Here is a 20,727-nt window from a genome sequence, read left to right as displayed (position 1 = left end):
AAGTTTTCAATAGGCAAGGCTTAGTAATAACTTTATTTTACCAAGTCCGAAAGGGAGTAGGCCTAACCATAGGCCAAATAATGATAAATCTAGAACATTACTTTAAGTAACTTTATTCGAAAAACCCGTCCAATAGCGCTAACACCCGATCGCAGACCTACGTCATTTTGGTAGTAAATTTTTTAAGGGACAGTTTAAAAAAATAATTCACGTGGTCGTCGTTGTAAATATCCGGTATTTATCATTACTTGGCCCATGGCCTAACATATCCACGTATCCCCATTTTTCTGTTAACTTTGAATAATTCCGCATTATGATTTTACTATACCTAAGAAAATCCCAGGCCCGACTCATTCACTAAAGGAATCAACCCGGTCAGACTTGACATTTATTCATAAAAATTATTAATCGTTTAAATTGTATGGTGGCTAATAAAACTAAAATGTAAGTAACTCACCGTTTTGTTTAGAAGTGGCACAAAAATGTTTCTAAGCTAGACCACTTATAAAGTTACCACACGGAATAAAAAAAAGAAGCCTATAAATCCAATTAGTAGTAATTTTTACAGCATTAAATTAGAGTTACTTTGTACTAAGGGATCTATCATCTTTGTGGTGAAAAGTAGTTAACCTCAAATAGAAAATATGGTAAACAAAATCAAATCTAGAATCTATTACTTTGGTAGAAGACTGCTTACCTACCAATATTTGACTATAGGGTAATTACTTCTGAAATCATCAGACTTTGCTGCATGATAGTATCAGATTTTAACAAAACTTTTTATGTGCGTTCATCTACCTCTACAATGAAGATTTCCGAAGTTTACCGGAAGTATTTCAAAAAATTTATAAGTTATGATTTTCTGAAATTTGAGATTTTTGGCTTAATTTTGGTGTATGTTATTGACATTAATTTTAATATCGCGTTCCCTAAAGGTTGGGAAAACATAAAAAAGGGTATCCTAAGGTAAAACTGTACGCTGAAACAGACTTTGAAATCTATTTCATTGTATCTGCTATAAATTGTGATATACGAGCCAAAACGCGGGGTGAAACTTAATATTTTACTCACTAGGCGGCACACCTCCAACATCAAAAAGCCTTTTTTCAGTGCATCATCTTATACACAGAAACGCTCTTGTAAAATATCGTTTTGGTCTAAGCATTATTTCTATATAAAAATTATATTAAATTTTTCTAATTTTTGACCAATTATTTATTGCAATTTTAAAATATAAAAAAAACCACTAATGGCTATACTAAACAATTTCCATGCAATTTATTCCATTTTCAAGAACCGTGCTTTGGTCTTATTCAAACATTCGTTCGCAAAGTAGTAATGTGGGACTTTTAACTACACAAAGAATTTCAAATTCCGAAATCCAGTGTTCATCTTTTCTATTTGGCCAGTTGTAAGAGCTCAATATTCCGTGCGGGTCCAAAATTGTGGCAACGTATTGGTCAGGCAAGAAGTCGGACCGTGGATGCAACGTTTCATCGCAGATGATTCTTCACCCGAGAGTCTGTTTAATATTATCACAATGTAAATCTATGTAATTTACATCGTGATAATATTAAAAAACAGACTCGAAAAGACTAAAACCGAACAAGGAACACGCAGTCACCAATCTTTTATCACAATTACGCATTTTTGAAAGTTTAAATCTGCGATGAAACGTTGCATCCACGGTCCGACTTCTTGCCTGGCCAAGTTATATTTCCGAGTAGTTAGAGAAACAAATGAAGAATGCAGAGAATCACTTATTAGTTTACTCACCCGCACGGAATATTGAGCTCTTACAACTGGCCAAATAGAAAAGATGAACACTGGATTTCGGAATTTGAAATTCTTTGTGTAGTTAAAAGTTCCACATCACCAAGGTGAAGACATTACTACTTTGCGAACGAATGTTTGAAAAAGACCAAAGCACGGTTCTTAAAAATGGAATAAATTGCATTGAAATTGTTTAGCATAACCATTAGTGGTTTTTTTATATTACTTCAAAAAAATTGCAATAAATAATTGGTCAAAATAAGAAAAATTTAATATTATTTTTATATAGAAATAATGCTAAGACCAAAACGATATTTTACAAGAACGTTTCTGTGTATAAGATGATGCAATGAATACAGGCTTCTTGATATTGGAGGTGTGCCGCCTAGTGAGTAAAATATTAAGTGTCACCCCACGTTTTGGCTCGTATATCAAAATATATAGCAGATATAATTAAATAGATTTCAAATTCGGTTTCAGCGTACAGTTTTACCTTAGGATACCCTTTTTTATGTTTTCCCAACCTTTAGCGAACGCGATATTAAAATTAATGTCAATAACATACACCAAAATTAAGCCAAAAAACTCCAATTTCAGAAAATCATAACTTATAAATTTTTTGAAATATTTCCGGTAAACTTCGGAAATCTTCATTGTAGAGGTAGATGAACGCACCAAAAAAGTTTTCTTAAAATCTGTTACTATCATGCAGCAAAGTCTGATGATTTCAGAAATAATTACCCTATAGTCAAATATTGGTAGGTAAGCAGTCTTGTACCAAAGTAATAGAATATTTGTTGTAGTGAAGTAAACAGATTCTAGATTTGATTTTGTTTACCATATTTTCTATTTGAGGTTAACTACTTTTCACTACAAAGACGATAGATCCCTTAGTACAAAGTAACTCTAATTTAATGCTGTAAAAATTACTACTAATTGGATTTATAGGCTTCTGGTTTTATTCCGTATGGTAACTTTATAAGTGGTCTAGCTTAGAAACATTTTTGTGCCACTTCTAAACAAAACGGTGAGTTACTTACATTTTAGTTTTATTAGCCACCATACAATTTTAACAATTAATAATTTTTATGAATAAATGTCAAGTCTGACCGGGTTGATTCCTTTAGTGAATGAGTCAGGCCTGGGATTTTCTTAGGTATAGTAAAATCATAATGCGGAATTATTCAAAGTTAACAGAAAAATGGGGATACGTGGATACGTTAGGCCATGGGCCAAGTAATGATAAATACCGGATATTTACTACGACGACCCCGTGAATAATTTTTTTAAACTGTCCCTTAAAAATTTACTCCCAAAATGACGTAGGTCTGCGATCGGGTGTTAGCGCTATTGGAGCGGTTTTTCGAATAAAGTTACTAAAAGTAATGTTCTAGATTTATCATTATTTGGCCAATGGTTAGGCCTACTCACTTTCGGACTTCGGTAAAATAAAGTTATTACTAAGCCTTGCCTATTGAAAACTTATTAACCGGAAGTTTATCGCACAAAAATCATAGCTTTAAATCTTCAAGATAATTTTAACCCTAAACTATTCCTCTCTTATATTTCCTTTGGATTATTTCCACGCATTAAAACAATATGTTAAAGACAGACCGGATTAGTAAGTACCTCAGCTACTGTCAGTCCGCCCGACTGGACTATTGGAAAGAAAAAGAAAAAAAAAACCAAAGACTATATAACGCTTTGATTTGGTAGCAATGATGCTAGGGATAAACAAATTAAATAATTTAAGTGTTTGAAAATGTAATTTATCTGAAGCTAGTCTAAAGTATTTGACCACAATTAAACTGCTAAAAATAATGAATTTGCATTTTTGAAGCCATATATAGGAAAAATCGAAACATGAAAGTCTTATTATTTTTACTATTTCCCTTTACCGCTCTCAGAGCGCTACGAACCCTCTGAACTACACTATTTATAAAAAGGAAAATTAGTGGATAACAAAGAGTGGACCTCAGAGCGCTCTGAGATAATAAAAAGGAATTACCCATTTTTAAGAAAAGGTATTTAATTAAAGAAAACCGACGGGCGCTTACTTAAAAAGTAGTTAAATATTAATTCAATAATCTAATCTTAAATTTAAGGCATTCAAACTAAATTTTAATTGTCTACTTGGCGTTTTCTTAAAACTAATCTTTCAGAGCGCCAAATTAGACTTATAATCATTAAATATCCGCATATATTATTTATTATGAAATACTTGGTATGATAGCATTATAATATCATAAAATTACAATATAAAACTATAAAAAAAATAAAAATTAATAGTTATTAAATTTATTTTGTTTCAAAATAATTGAAATTTATTTAATTTTGATAAAAATTTAAGTTTTGATAAAAAAATTTGGAATTCAGTCACTAATTTTGAGAAATAAACAATATTTATATTAATTACTCTAATTAAGTAACCTGACATTAAAAGCCTACTTTTTGTGTATACTCGCAGCGTTTAACAGCATTGTTAGGTGATAGCATCATCAAAACATATTTGGACAATCGTTTTCCAAGATTTTCAAGTCGTACACATTTTCTATAAGTTTCAAAGCTTTTGCGATGAAAGTTTAGTTATACTATGAAGACTTGTGATCTGGAAATCAGAGGCATGGGTAGTACACCGTACTCATGGCCTTGGCTATAATAGCAGATGAGTTTGTCAAAATAGATAAATATCGTATTTAGCGTTTAAACAATAGTTAACCAATATATGTACAATTTTATTGTTTTATACGTCTAAGTACTGTTTAATTTTCGAGTACGCAACTTTTTTACTTGAAAAGATGCTTAATTATTAAAGTTTTTGATGTTTAAACATTTTTCCAATTTAAAAGTTTGTTCGCACTGGGAAGCTTCGCGAACCTATTAGGAAATTGTAGGTTTCTAAGGCTTTGAAGCGCAAAGTGTGAACTTGGATAAATAGGCCTAAACAACCGCGGGAAAGCTAACAAATTGGATTCGTCTAAAGTAAATAGACATGTAGTTCATGTTTAAGTTGATACAAATTGTGAAATTTAATAAGTAATTATACAATTAATGAACTATTATCTTAAGAATATTTTTTTTTATTTGGAGTTATTTGTTTTTTGTCTTTCCCTATATGGTCAAAGCAATAGTAATATCTTGGTTTAATTATAGTAGGAACTTGGATTAATTTTAGTCCTAGTTCTATATTGCAAGGTATATATATTTTTATATCTAAGATATTACCATATTACGACTTTTGATATTAATAATTAGTTAGTCCAAGGTACTACAATTAATCCCATGTAAATTTAAACTGATCAAATTATGCAATATGTTATGATGTGATGTGATAAATCAGTTAATTTTCTAATTTTAATACCACTACAGGTCTTGTATAACAATATTCTGATACTGCCAACCAAAATATGTTCAATATTTAGAAAGTTTTAAAATATACTGTAATAATCTGCAAAGCTAATTAATGGGGTAAGCTTTGGTCACATATCATACTGTACGTTGCCTCCGCTATACAATGTTGGCCATTTATCTGTTAATATTTGTTTTTGGGAACCGAAACCCATAAGTGACATGAATTTTAGCTTGCGTTCCTTATTATTCTATTTTAATGTAAGCAGTAACTCGGCGCTGGAGAAACAATCATTGTTTGTGGTTGAGATTTTCTTACTTAAGCGGATAAACTTGGTGTCTTAAACTACTTTGAAATTAGGTGTAACAGGACCATTTTAGTGAAATTAAAATAAATTCTACCAAGAGAACGAATCAGAGTTTCTAAAATCCATTTACGGGTAAGATTTTTTTGAGTTAGTGACTTCCATTTTTTGAGCGCAGTGGACATTTGAAACGTGCAAGAAGACTTTTTACCAGCTGAAGCAGCAGGGTGGGGGGGGATTTGGACCAGTGTCTGCTATTGTGTGCCAATTGGGCAATTGAACATGCCTGTCTAGTAAGCGTATGTATTGTCTTTGTTTTGAAATACTCCCAACGGTTCAAGAGTATAGATCAACACATGTGGTTAAGAAGGTATTATCTTAGTTTCTAAGAAAAATGCAAAGCAATATAGCTGAACCACGTACCGTGATTTAACTTCTAGGAGATTTAATTAAGGCGCAACTGAAAAGAGTGTGATATCATTGTGTCATGCACTATTTATTTAAAAACCTACCTTTTGAAGGTTGCCGCTGCCATTTTCATTCTATGAATTTGAAAATTTGTGTAACAAACTTAAGTGAAAGTGCCTGTGATGACTGGTGTCAGGTATTACATACTTACTTCCTTATGAAGATGTCAAACTATGGTAAACTACTAACGTTAATTTAAAAGAGTACTGTAAAATGGCCTTTTTCGTTCAAGTTCTTTCATTTCAAAATTTCACCTACAAGCTATTCTTCTATGTAAAAATCAAACATTCCTCTAGTACAAGGATGGCCAACACATGGCTGGTCAAGATTTATATTGCGGCCCGCGAACCTAAATTCTAGTAGCTAGTGCTACTCATTTAAATTTTCTACACATGCACCTATTTTAAAGAGATATTTCAGATACGTCCGGTATTTTGTGCAATTGAATTGAATTAAAAGGGTAGCTTTGTTCCTAATTTCATTAATGTCAAACTTTGAATTTTAGAATTTGGCCCTCGACTGGAAAAGGTTGCCCCCCCCCCCCTTCTCTAGTACTTGAAATATCTTTGGTGACTTATTTATTCTTTAATTAGATATAATATTAAGTTGTGAGGCTAGTTTTGTGCTAATCCAGCATCTTTCGCTTTATTATGTTATAACTAATAAACAATGCAGTCAAAAATATCCCAATTTATTTCAAGTACTAGAGGAGAGACTCTAGTTGAACTTAAACGAAATAAGGCAAAGGCAACAGTACTCTTTCCCCTATAACTATATCCCTTTTAATCAGGATAAAACATTAATCATTTCATAAATTTCTTATTTTAAGTTTTATTACTCAAGAGAAAGTATACATGTAAAGTTTTGGTAGAATTTTTATAGACATCAGTTTTTAATGTTTACGAACAAATTTTTCATTTGTTGTATAATCAGTTTAATAATAAACGTAGTATTATATAATCTTGCTTCAATTAATTTAAATCATGATTTCTTTGAGAGTATGGATTAACTAACTAACATGATTCCTCCATATATAAGAAAAAACATGAATATCTATCAACTAAATCACCTGCTATAAAACTATATTAATAGTTAATTATGAATAATTTTGTTTAGGATTGTAGAAAGTTAAAACAATAGGGGATATTGTTAATATAGAAAGCCCAATTGAAACTTCTAAATTTTTTGTAGTCCTCACAAGATCAATAGATAACATTACTTAAGTTAAACTATGGCTTCCTAATTTATTAATATAAGCAGTATCACGTTTCTTGTAATACTACAAATATAATACGCAGTGTTTCATAAATTTTTCTTGAGGCATGTAAGAGGGGAAGTGCCAATTTTTTTTAAGATTGGCGTTTACTTGCGTATTTAATGATGCTAATTCAGATAATTTATAACCAACAGAGCAGTTAATGGAATAATCAATATAGAAAGACAAATTGAGTTGCTACCACTTTTCTGTTGCCTTGAGTGAGAGAAGGGAACAGATAAGAAAGGAAAAAGTTTATTTGGAGGTGTCTTTGCTGTAATAAAGGTCAGGTTGGTCTCCATGCAAAATCCATGGTAGCAACCCTGCGTGTAGCCCAAGGGCATTGCCCTATTTCCCCCATACAAAACGACAGCTCTGAGTTTCATCTCACCTCTACTTTTGTGAATTATAATGGGAGATACTCTAATTTAATCCACCCTATTAATCCCTCTAGTAAAGAAGTAAAAACTTTTCCAATCTAAAATCTTGTGTTTTTAAACTGATTTGGGCTTCTGTTTAAACAGAATTGATGCAGCTTGGAAGTGTGGTCATAACCAACAATATCTGGCACAATAATTAAATCTATAATTGAAAACTAAAGAAAACGCAAGCATTTATTTAGGGTCTATTCATAGGACAAGAATGACTGAACTACTGCCTTAAAGTTGCATCAATAATATGTAATTATACTTAGGAATAATAATTATGTGGAGACAAACTGCAGGCACCATAGTCATATTATTATGCTCAGATGGGGAAGGAAAAAAGTAACCTAAGTCTGTTTCAATAATTTTAGGGTACGTAAAATATACCAAACCAATGATAAACAGGGGAGTTAATTCATCCTAAGGGATGGAGACTAGCTTGGGGAACTTGGTGGATTGAGAGAAACGCTAAAAATTGTCTGAACTATACATTCTTTGTTGCATATAATATTAAAATTATTAACTGAACCAACTGACCAACCAAGAAAAAATTCAATCGATCTTAAAATACCTAGGAAGTTTTCCGTAAAATTATCTCCAGGCACATTGCTAATCACATTATATAGCAGAAGGCTCTTCGATCTCATTAAGTAAGACATTATAACTGAATGGTACTATTTTTCCGTGGCTGGCCTCCACTGTGATTTTGCGCTGAGCATTTCATTTAACCTCAATTGTTTTATTAGATAATTTTAATACCTGTTCAGTAGTTTAGTTTGAATATACCTTCATATAAAATTAGACTTCGAGACTTGTTTGGGGAATGTGTATTAGTTATTTTAGAACAGGCTATGAGCAGTCAGTCTTAAGTAATAGTTGAGGCTTTGGTTTTTCAACATTATTTTCCATTGTATCTCCCTCTCAATGTAGCATATGGTTTTTCACAGAAGTTTTTCTAAACAATGGATTGTGTAAGAAACTAAATATACGATCTGACTTCAGAACGATGAAAAAAAAATCAGTATTATATAGGATCATAGTATATAGGCAATTATCGTAAGCATATTCATGGGCAGTACTTTTCTCCATACATGAATATTAGCAGTATAAATATTGAATAATAGGGACCCTAACACACTGCCTTGCGGCACCTCATTTTTTATATTTAATGGTGGTGATATAAAGACATCAAGGGCCACACATTGAGTTAAATTACCCATTTTAAATAAAATACAGTTGGTTTAGCAAAGCCATGTTCATTTCTCTTGCACTTAAAGGGCAATGCAAATTGTGATGCAGATGAAATAATATCTTATAGATAAAAATAACACCTGCCCAATACCGTGTTCATTCCACTTCCAAAAAATTTTAGGGTTCCGCTCTCTCCTCCAGGGCTGTAGCTAGCGAAAATTAAGCCCGGGGCGAGTTTAAATTTGGCGCCCCTTAAGATAATAATGTTATAGAAAAATGATATTTTGGCGCCCCAGACCCTGCTCTCCTCACTCCATCATGATTTCTGTTCCCACCGAGTCATTTATGTTTCTGCCACTGAAAGGTTTTTGGTTTTTATTAATTACTTTTTACAATTTAGAATTAGTTTCCCTTTCAAAAAACATTTTCTTAACACTTCTACTGACTCGCATCAAACATGGACTAATTATAGTACTTCACACGAAGTACTATAATTAGTCCATGCATCAAATAACCACTATGCTATGATGGGAAGTATGGCTAGTTTATGTCCTCAAATTTTTTCCAAAAATTAATTGTGAGTATGCAAAATCTTTATTTAATTAACATTGTTGTACACTATCTTTCGAATTTTTTAGATAAAGGTACAAGCATTTCAGAAACTGCAAAGGAAGCATTTGCCAAAGAATTTATGGTTGGTGTCTGCACCAGGGTTCAATCCGCATAAGTCATTTAATTTTTTTTAACTTTCCAACAGTATTAAGAAATATCAATTAATTACTAAGTTATGCAAAGTCTTATATAATCCTAATATTTTCCACTTATTCAATATAATAATTGTGAAAAATTTTCACACTTCTTTAATAATTCAAAATTAAATCTAATATTATTGGCTATGTTTGAGAATCATTAAGCTAAACTAAAATAATGCTAAAGGACATTGAAACGAAACTGGCTGGTCACCTTTGGTGAAATTAAAATAAATAACATTGAGATATTTTTTATTTTTGTTCAAAAGCATGTAAATGATTCAAACACCCAAACATGGTTTGGCCAAATTTAATATGAAATATGTCTGTAGAATGAGCAGTGGCATAGCTAGGGGGTGGGGGCGGCCTGCCCTGGGTACCACCCGTCTGGGCGTGATTTGGGGGTGACACTGCAGGCCGTGAAAAAAATAAAAACTTCCACAAACTAGAGACTAGTAGCCTCACCATGATATCCACCCCGGGTGTCACCCATGCTAGTTATGCCACTGAGAATGAGGTTAATATACTTCCATGGATATACATGGGAATAGGAACTTTTCTTCAAAATTTTTTTGAGAGGCAGAGCTACATTGTCTGCTTGTTTCTCACAAAACCATTATGTATGAATAGCGTGTACGCCAATGCACAGGAATAATTTGTAAACAATTAATGCTATCATGAACAATATTTATTAAATAACTTTCAAGTAAATAGGTGTGTATTAATTTAGACCTCAAATATGAATTGGAAACTATAGACTATGTATATTACTTGAAAAATCCAAATTGAAATTTCATTCTACTAGAACACTCAAAGGGGGTGAGAAATTAAGTTAAGAGGCTTACTGGATTAAAGACATTTAAAAAATTTATACATCATTGGGCTGAATATGTAGCTATAGGGTATATGTTTATAGATTCTTGGTATTGTGTAAAAACAGTAAACTTTTAGAAAAAAACAACAAAGTTGTGCGGATTCGTTAAAAGTGGAGCAAATTAAAGAAATTGTAACTTTAATTATCAAACCTTATAGTAAGTTTTTGAAATCTTAATTCTTTGTTTTCAAACTTTATCTTCATTTAATGTTATCATAAGTAACAGAATTTCAATAAGTATGACACTTCCTATTGCTTTAATGCTAATTTTCTAAACGAACCTTTTTTCGCCACTGAAACGTACTCTCTTCAAGCTGTGATCGCTACTTACAGTTTTGGATGACTACTTTATGATAAAAATTTAAGCCTAATATCGGAGAGCACAGTCTGGAGTTGCAAGGGGCTTTGGCTTTGAAGCCCGGGTGTGAATCACACGTGATAAAAAAATGAGCTCGTGGCACCGAGAAACACTATTGGAAACCAGATATTTCGACTTAGCGGAAGTCTCGCATATTTTAGACACTAGAGGGCTCTGTGCTGAGAAAACATCTTGATTACGCAATAAATATGAAAATCACTTCGGTTGTAAATCTTGTTAATTGTAATACTTATTGTTATTATGTTACGGATGATGTTATTCCTAGGTAATTCTGTACTTGCTTATTTCTTTTGCCATGCAAATGTTTTGGATAAAAATCTTAAATATTAGTTTATTATTTTCGGAATACCTAGTTCTTTTTTTTCAACTTAAATTCAGACATTGAAATTATTTTTTAGTTTTAAAAAATTTATTTGAAATTTCATTATTTTATTTGGCAAATTTTTGTCTAGGTTAAATTCACATTTAACTACCTTCTTTTTTCAAAATATTTTCCATTGATGAGCTCAAGTTCCTGTATTAATGAGTTAATTTCTTGATTGATTACTTCTCATAGAAATATGGCAGCCAGTTACTTCTATAAGGAAGTTTCCACCCCTGACTGGGGCCTGAAGACTTACCTTTTTAGCTCAGTGAATAACCAATGTAAGTGGATTTTTAGGCATATGGCTTAACCTTGAAGAATCCAATTTCAATTGCGGTTTATATTTTTTTGCATTTAAAAACATAGGCCTAAATGTTGGTCTCTTCTTACTTTTTCGCGTTTAACTCAAAATATTTGTTTTTTTGCAAGATTAATTTCTGGTTAAATCAAAAAGCCCACTTTTCTTTGGATAAACTGTAAAATCCTCCTCATGATGATATTTGTTAAGGTGAATTAGTCTTTTTAGCACCTTTTGCTCTGCAATTATAGAAAAGCCGAAGTTGGATCCACAAATTGGGTTAGCCCCAACCTCACCATGCAGATATAGCTATCAAATGTCGCAGCATGTCATAAACAAGTAGTATATAATACCTCAATTAATAGTGACAATTATTCTCTAGGTCAGGATTTTTCCGTAAAAGAACTAAATAGGAATAGAGTGGAATTTGAAAAAGTTTATGAATCAGAAGGTTTTTCAAAGAAACTAAATGTCAAGTAAAATACATTTAGATCGAGGAACGTAACTTATTACTAACACACATTTCTTTAGCACCATTTAGGTTAAAGTTGGCGCTAACATTTCAAATTATAATTTTTTTTATCAAAAGTCAAAATTTAGGCCAGAGATTCCATGGGGCTCATCAGTACTGTGTAGGAACTCTGGCTATCCTCGGAAATCTGCCAATATCAGTAAAACTAATAAACATTCAAGAGTGCAATATATGTGTGCAATGGACTGCTCACATATAGGGCACACTGAATGTTTATTATAACAATTTTGCATTTCAATAAATTTTCCAGCTAATATTAAAAAATCCTGATAGCAAAAAAAGAAAATAAAAAATTTAACTTATTTCTATAATTTTGTATCTATTGTACAATGTATGAGAAATTGAAAATAAAACCGTATCCAAAGATATGAAATCTACATTTTATTTCGAAAGACAGTTTGTATCAATAATTTTTACAAAAACCATGGATTTTGAATACAATTTCAACTGAGATTATTAGGTTCTTCCAAGGGCAAAAAACATTGCTTTAGGGAAGGGTCAAAATAACGATACAATTTAGTTTAAAAGGAGTGTACAGTCTCATTTGCATGTTAAGCCAAAATTATGCCTTATATATACAGAATTTAATTGTGGAAGCACAATTTGCTTTGGTTAAAAAAAACATTACTTCCAATTCATGATAGCATCATCTTTCTCATGAATTTTGTAAATCAACCTAAAAACAAAGGGAATTTTAGGAAATATAGCAAGTACAGTTGGAGAAAATGGGCAAGGCTTAAACTAAGTTGAATGAAAAACATTATGGTTCTTTTGTGTGACATGGGGATCATGTGTGGTGCCAAGTTTACATATTGATAAATAATCCATGCCTGTTTCTATTGTAATAATTTGAGCCACACTAGCTTCCTTTAGAGATTATAAGTGTGTACATATAATTTACTGCTATTGTAAATAGTGTACGCTATATACTGAGGGAAAAATGAGCCAGTCCATGCATAGCCGATTCACAATATTTAGGTGCAGTAGAACATTTGTAGTTACCAAAAGTAATTATATATAGTTTTTACTTTGCTTAGAGACTTGCTAATATTTTTAAATGTAAAAGCTTATAACAATAAACTTACTAAACAAAAAACTTTTGTTCCCCCAATTGATAAATGAAGAAGTACAACTCAAGAAATTGACCTATAATATTAATATGACGATCTTAAAAATATTGAGACTAGCAGAAGATATATCCTAGTCATTAGATGGTATGTCTAATAATATTGTTTAATATAATCAACAATGAAAGGAAAAGGATTTTTTAGAGGTCATGCATTTTAACAAACTCTTCTAGAATTATCTAATATATTATTGCTTAATCGTTTGAAGCTATTTTTTTCCATGTTTTAGTTTGTGTAGTCAGTTTAATTGTTAATAATTAGGCCTAGGTAGAATGCTATCAATGCTAGCTCTTAGCTAAAATTTAGACTAATGTGGAACTATTCCACAACTCAAAAAAAATTCAGCTTAAAACATTGCTATATCTAATGATGTGTTAAAGTAAAAAAAGGTTGGACCATTATGACATCAGTTAACAAAACCATATGGAAAGACCCTGGCCCCTTCTGGTTATGGCCATCCTGGAAAGAAAAATAAAATTGAAAGAGGGAAGTCCCTCCTTGGATGCTTTTGGTTATTTACTTCTGGTAATGATAAGACTGAAATATTATTAAATTCATGCAAAAATTGTAAATACCTAGAGATTTTTCAATAGTTTAAATTTCTCTATTTTCCTTGGAAAACCTTCTCACCCATTTCACGTGTTCCTATGGCTCAATTTCAAACAAACTACCTCACTAAGTGTATTGCTGACAATGACCCTAAAGGCTCTTGATATGAATGCTCAGTTTACGGCCTTTCCACTACCTAAGGTATTGATCAAGACCTGTGCTTGCTCAAAAATGTTTTCCTGGTGCTCATTCCTGCACAAACATACCTAAGTCTATCACTTGATCAGTTGAAGGGTGTTGCTGGTGCAGCAATGATTCCTTGCAGATTATCTTTAACTGGAAATACTAGTTGACATGTATCTGTAGTTTAATATTTACAAGATTTTTACCTACTACTAAACCTAATTGGCTTCAAGAAAACTAACTGAAGTACTAGTTGCCAAGATGAAAGAAGGCGGTTTTACCTTATTCCATATGCTATAAAAAAAATTATCCTCTTAATGGCAAGCTTGCCATTAAGAGGATAATTTTTTAGAGGGCTAGCCCTCTAAAGTCATTTAATTGAAAACATTTAAGTTCCAAGCTATAACTAATAGCACAAATATTCATGAGATTAATGAAATAGCTATACAATCTAAATTGATATATGACTGAATTCTTCATTCATTTTATGGTTCAATGAGTACATCTCTAGACGTAAGTAGTGAGAAAAAGTTATAAAAACATACCTGCATCTTTCAAGTTATAGCCATAAATTTTTTTTCAGTGGATATTCTAACAAAAAATATTCTTTCAGGTATAATGAGAGCGCAAGATTTGTAGTATTAGTTGTTTTTCAGCTGGCTGCTGATAACTCAACTTCTTTTGACCTTGAATTGGAAATTTTGCGCGCTCCTAGGTCGAAAAAAAAGTTTTTGTTTTTATGAAACCATTTTATATACATAGAAATAGCTATACCCACAATTCTCAAGCGTAATTTATCGCGTCAAAAGACTGGGATGGAAATTAGCTTTTATTTGACTCGATTTTCTCATTTTCATTAAGAAAACGCCCTCCGATTCCGAGCGCTTTTTTGATAACTTTGGTTCATTTACTTCTGCTACTACATTATTTGTATAAAAATAATTTAACCACAAAATATTTTGCATAAGTAAATTTTAATTTTTTAAAACATACATGTTTTTAAAGTCGGTTGCCATAAGAAGTAAGAAATCCAATTTATTAATTCACACAAAGAACATGTAATACATTAAAAAACAAAAAAAAAACAAACTTAAGGCAGGGAGAACAAACAATCTCCTAGCGAAGTGCCCAGAGTTTGTGTTGAACACAGAATGAGTTGCCTCTGCACTGTGATGGCAAGGCATTGCTAAAGGAAACACACCACCCGATTTGACGACCTATGGAATGTATCAAGGCAAGACTATCCAGCCCAAAAGATCAGATATTTTAAATGGTGACCGCAGTGAAAATAAACTGATTAATTAAGATCAATTTACTTTCATAGCTGTTTGAAAGTAGATAGTTTTTCCTGCAAAACCTAGAGGCTAAATTTCTTTTCAGTTTCACTACAAATGTATATTGTACCAGTTTCCAAAAAGTAAAAAACCATTACATTTAAGGGGAGTTAATATAAATTATTAAAAATAGTATTACAGCATTAGCTTCAAAACTAAAAAAGAAAACAAATTTAAACAATTTTTTGCTACAAAAAACAACTTAAAACAGATAAATTGAGTTAGTGGGTTTAGAAAAAGATGAAATTTCAGAACTTACAACATCATCAAAAGCTATTTATTAATCTTACGTCTTATCACCAATTTTATTTTTCAAAATTATTTAACACTGCATTTAGGAAAGGTATTTGGAAACTGAAAGATATTTCTATCCTACAAGGTTATTAATATTTGGTCAAATGAAAAGAGACTTAAAACTTCTAATATTTGGTCTGCTACTTTCCTCCTATTTTTTTATTATTGGCAGTATAAGTTTTGATTACTTTTTTGAAATGAATTGAAAAGTTTTGCACATAATAAAATCTATTAAGATGCCCTAGATTAATTTTGTACATCAAGTGGAGTGTAAGAGAAAATCTACCAGTTACTAACACTATACATTCCATTCTTAAAGAAAACACACTACTAACATTATAAAGATCGTTTCCATTTTATCTTTCTTTATATTCAACAAATATGCTTTAAAACAATACTGTGAAATAATAAAAAATTATTAATTATTGAAATATGGCTTTAATTTTCCATAATTACTATTTATGGAAGAAAACATTTTTGGGCTATTGCGATTGGTGAAAGCAAAGTTTTTTTTTAAATAATTTTTCACTATCTTATTAAACACCTTCCATTTAAAAAAAATTAATTTATTAAGCTTTAAAATTATTCAATTTTTTAATCAGTTAAGCTAATACCCAAGGCACCAACTAGGCCCAAGTCATCAAGGAACTTATAATGCCTTTAAATCAGGTGGCTGGGTTACAATGCGTAGGAGGGTGGTGGCAAGCCCTTCATACCATGCGAGCCAACAGCTCCCTACACTTACTATTACCATTATCCTCTAAAAGTTTTTACGGAAGGGGAAACCAGAAAACTTGGCATAAGCTTAAGCATTTCAAATTGATTACCACCTGATTAGCTCTGTTATAAAAATATTACATATATTACACATCAAAAGTTAATGAAAAACGGCATTTAGTACCCAATATAATGACGATTTACTTTTACTGGCAAATAATTATTAATAAATAGAGGCTAAGAATGTAGAAGTTTCCAGGAACACAAAAAATTACATGATAATTCAAGTTTTACTATGCCAGTTGACCTTGGCACACATAATACACTTAAGTAAAACAATTAGCCTAGCTGATTAATATTATTATTATTATTATTATTATTATAGCCATACTAGCAATGACACATTTTTGTACTGCTTGGTATTTTATCTTAATAATAATGAAGACTTTATTGTCAGGAATTATTACAACAGACAAGGATCTCCCCTGCAGCATAGCTGATGATTTCCAAGGGATCCAAGATAATTTAATTTAAGCACTGAAATTGATATATTTTACATATTTGCAAGAAACACATTACTGAGAGTAATAAGAAGAATAAATTAGTTATTGCATTACAAATTGCACGTTTGAAGAGACATATCCATAATGTCCCGAATTTCATTTGGTAGGCTGTTACACATATTAATTCCCCTACAGTTCAGGGAGCTATCCGGAAAATTATAATTTAGTGTTTCAACAAAGAAATTTCGTTAGCTGGCTCTTTTTTATATTATAGTTATGGATGATAGTTGGCATGCGAAAGAATTCTAGAATATAATCCCGTGCGAGTTCCTTAAAGATAAGATGCATAAATATTGCTAGGTGCCTGTTATGTTTAACTTAGAGCTTTTGATTGAAAGAGTGTTTACCCTTACCAAAAATAAGTTGTCTAGGAACTACTTAAAAGTTGATTTTAAGTTGGTATTTACTAAATATGAACTAAAAACCAACTAATTAATTACCAACTTAAAGAAAAAAGTATTTTCCCACCAACTTAATAACAACTTATTATTTTGAAGTATGCTGACAACTTAAGCCTACTTAAAAAACCAACTTAATATTAAGTAAATGTGTATACCAAATAAAATCCAACATAATTTTTGGTAAGGGTTGTTTATTGAAATATGTTGAGAACTTAAGCCTACTTAAAACCCACTTTATATCAAACTAAATGTGTATACCAACTAAATACAAACTAAAATACAACTTATTTTTTGGTAAGGGTCTGCAGTTGATGACCTCCGTGAACATCCAAGTATAGTTTTACAGATTGCATTTAATTGATTTTGTAGTATATTAAGTTTAGTAGTCTTTGCGGAGCAATAAAGTAGTAGTCATACAGAGGTGGAATTATTGAGCTAACTAAAATTGTTAGGGTAGCAGTATCTAGACTTGCAATAAAAATTTGCAGAGGTTAACGGTAATAGTGAGTGTAGGGAGCTGTTGGCTCGCGTGGCATGAAGGGCTTGTGACCACTCTCCTAAGCATTCTAACTCGGACACCTGTTTAAATCCCTTACCAAAAAATAAGTGGTCTAGTAACTTGAAATATGCTGACAACTTGAGCCTACCTAATACCAAGTTAATATCAATAATAATGTGTATACAAACTGAAATAAAACTTATTTTTTGGTAAGGGTTGGAATAAGACAGTTTTTTGTGATCATAGTGCCAATTTTTTTTCCTGCCTGCAATTTCAAAACTCGTTATTTTACGCTTTCGTGTTGGTGCAATAATGAGTTAATGTCGCGATTTAAGTGCGAGTTGTTGAAAGAATACCACACATTACCAAAGATGAGCCAACGTGACACCGCCGCGTCTTCTGATCTCTCAGCCTTGTTGAACAAATTTTTTAGAGACGTTCACTATTATAGTTACGAAGATTATATTAAGACTATTTTAAAAGATCGTAATTCAAATGTCAATAATATGCGCATAAAAACAGAACTACATGTACATGTATTTAAAGTGGTTTTTTTGGAACCGGCGTAGTGTTAACACTTTTACATGGTCCCACCCTTACCAAAAAATAAGTTGGATTTCAGTTTGTATTTAGTTTGTATACACATTATTAGTTGATATTAACTTGGTATTAAGTAGGCTAAAGTTGTCAGCATATTTCAAGTTACTAGTTGAAGGGGTAATGAGTTGTTATTCAGTTGGTAGGAAAATACTTCTTTTGCTAAGTTTGTAATTAGTTGCTTTTTAGTAGTCAGGAAGTTACATATATTATTTTTAAGTTGGTTTTAAGTAGTTGAATGTAAATGTCGATTCTGGTAGTTTAGTTTGGGTTAAAGATACATGGAATAAATGAGTTCAAACAGTGGTTAGGTTGAGAAAACTATACAATCAAATGTAAGCCTTTGTTATTTATCTTTGATAAATTTGTGCTTAGTTTCAAAAACTTAGTTTAGTTTTAATGCATATAAAATATTAAAAAAAATTTAGTTGTTCATAAAAAATTTACAAATTCCATTGAACATCCCTTACCAAAAAATAAGTTGGCTAAAACCACTTACAACAACTTGTATTTCAACTTGGTTTTCAGTTTGTATATGGGACAAATGCCTACTAAAAAATAACTTAAATCGTCTTTATTAATCAACTTATTTCCAACTAAACCAGAATCGACATTTACATTTAACTACTTAAAACAAACTTAAAAATAATATATGTAACTTCCTGACTACTAAAAACCAACTAATTACAAACTTAGCAAAAGAAGTATTTTCCTACCAACTGAATAACAACTCATTACCCCTTCAACTAGTAACTTGAAATATGCTGACAACTTGAGCCTACTTAATACCAAGTTAATATCAACTAATAATGTGTATACAAATTGAAATCCAACTTATTTTTTGGTAAGGGCAAAGAGATAACTAATGTAATGATGTGACTAAAATCGAAACGAATGATATGGTACAGATAATAAAGGATTAATATTGATTTTATACATGATTTGGTTCCATCATTAGTCATTAAAGATTTATAACTCCTAAATTTTTTGCACTTTTAATCTACATGGTTGTCCAGGTTGTTTTTGAGACTCAAAAAAAGAGAGTAACACAACTTCCATACCATAAAGAAACCTTTAAAACTTGCCACTTTCTATGATTACCCATACCAAAAAATAAGTTGGCTTTTAGTTTGTATTTAGTTGGTATACACATTTTAGTTGGTATTAAGTTGGTTTTAAGTTGTCAGCATTTTTCAATAAACTAGTTAAAGGGGTAATAAGTGGATATTAAGTTGGCAGTATGGTTTTAGTTGGTAATAAGTTGTTTTTATGTATGGTTTTAGTTGGTATTTGTCCCAAATACAAACTTAAAACCAAGTTCCTAGACCACTTAATTTTTGGTAAGGGTATGCTAGCGGATGACAAAGTGCACAGGATACCTCATTTCATTGTAAAAACGTGTATCACTACATCAAATGCATGGGTCCAAGGCAAAATGTTTTAATTTTTTCTAGTTCATTTTAAACTTTTGATTTTATCTAGCTCAATTAAAGAAAATAACTTTATTAACTAATAAACCAAACCATTGACATGTAAAAAAGTCATAATTGGGCTCTTATTTTATTCTTATCATATTTCTTAAGTAAAAATAATAGCTAATAAGAGCTCAAATCGCTAAACCACGCAATTTTTAAAGAAAAGTAGTACAGTCAGAAAGTCAACCCAGTCCTGGAATGAAAAATGCAGCCCAGTTAGCAGTGGTATTAACTACATAATCAACAAAGTGTAAAAAGCACAACTGAAAAGTCAGTTCCGTCAAGTCTTGGCCCATTATTGCATTACAAGATCAAATTGTTATTATTAAATACAAATTAAACTAATAATTATTTACATAATAAATAAAACTGAATTATTGAAATAATTTATTTTAGAAAGCAAATTTTAAAGATATCGCAAACTTTTGACTGAAATAATCACGGCGGAACCTCTAAAAGGTTGTATGTACCTGTGAAAGTCTGCTTCAACTCTGGCGGTAAAATAGTATTCATCCACCTACGAAGGGAGAGCCATAGAAATAACACGTTTTTTGGCCAAGAGCAAGACTTTTGGTATTACGTCATATCCACTTTTGGTTGCATCAATTAGTGTCACTCTTAAATAAGAGTTTATTTTAATTATTTCTCATGGATATACGTCAAAAAAGTTAAACATTTCTCATATTCTTAAATGCAACTTAAAACAATGAAAGCTAAATACCAATGACTAAAAAAGGCTAAGTCTTCAACATCATAACCATAGGCGTATTCACACAACCAACAATTTTTGTCCAACATTTTGGGTGACAACAGCTTTAGAGTTCAAATTCTCAACCAACTTTACAAATTCCATAAAAAGCTGATGAGATTTCATGTGTTAACCTCCAAAGAAAATTACTCACAATTCTCAAATAAACACCTTAACTGCAAAAAAAAATACATCAATTTACATTAATACAAGTATAACTGGTTATCATTTAGTGTTGTTCCTTCCAAAATTTATTAATTAAAAGACAAAGCCAAACAA

The 20,727-nt window shown here is 31.3% G+C and overlaps 1 long non-coding RNA gene across 1 annotated transcript; it reads right to left on the bottom strand.

The window, feature by feature from the left end:
* Positions 1-12,506: 12,506 nt before the first annotated feature.
* Positions 12,507-17,320, bottom strand: LOC149943328 (uncharacterized). Its single transcript, XR_016480932.1, has 3 exons — positions 14,366-17,320; positions 13,485-13,547; positions 12,507-12,637 (listed from the first exon to the last, which is right to left on the bottom strand). It is a non-coding gene; the product is annotated as an uncharacterized LOC149943328 (long non-coding RNA).
* Positions 17,321-20,727: the final 3,407 nt, after the last annotated feature.

This window comes from Leiobunum rupestre, chromosome 5 (genome assembly GCF_980474605.1).
Source record: "Leiobunum rupestre chromosome 5, qqLeiRupe1.1.hap1, whole genome shotgun sequence".
Classification (NCBI taxonomy): Eukaryota; Metazoa; Arthropoda; class Arachnida; order Opiliones; family Sclerosomatidae; genus Leiobunum; species Leiobunum rupestre.
The sequence above is the reverse complement of the archived record's forward strand: the minus strand, read 5'-3'. Positions and strand labels throughout refer to the sequence as shown.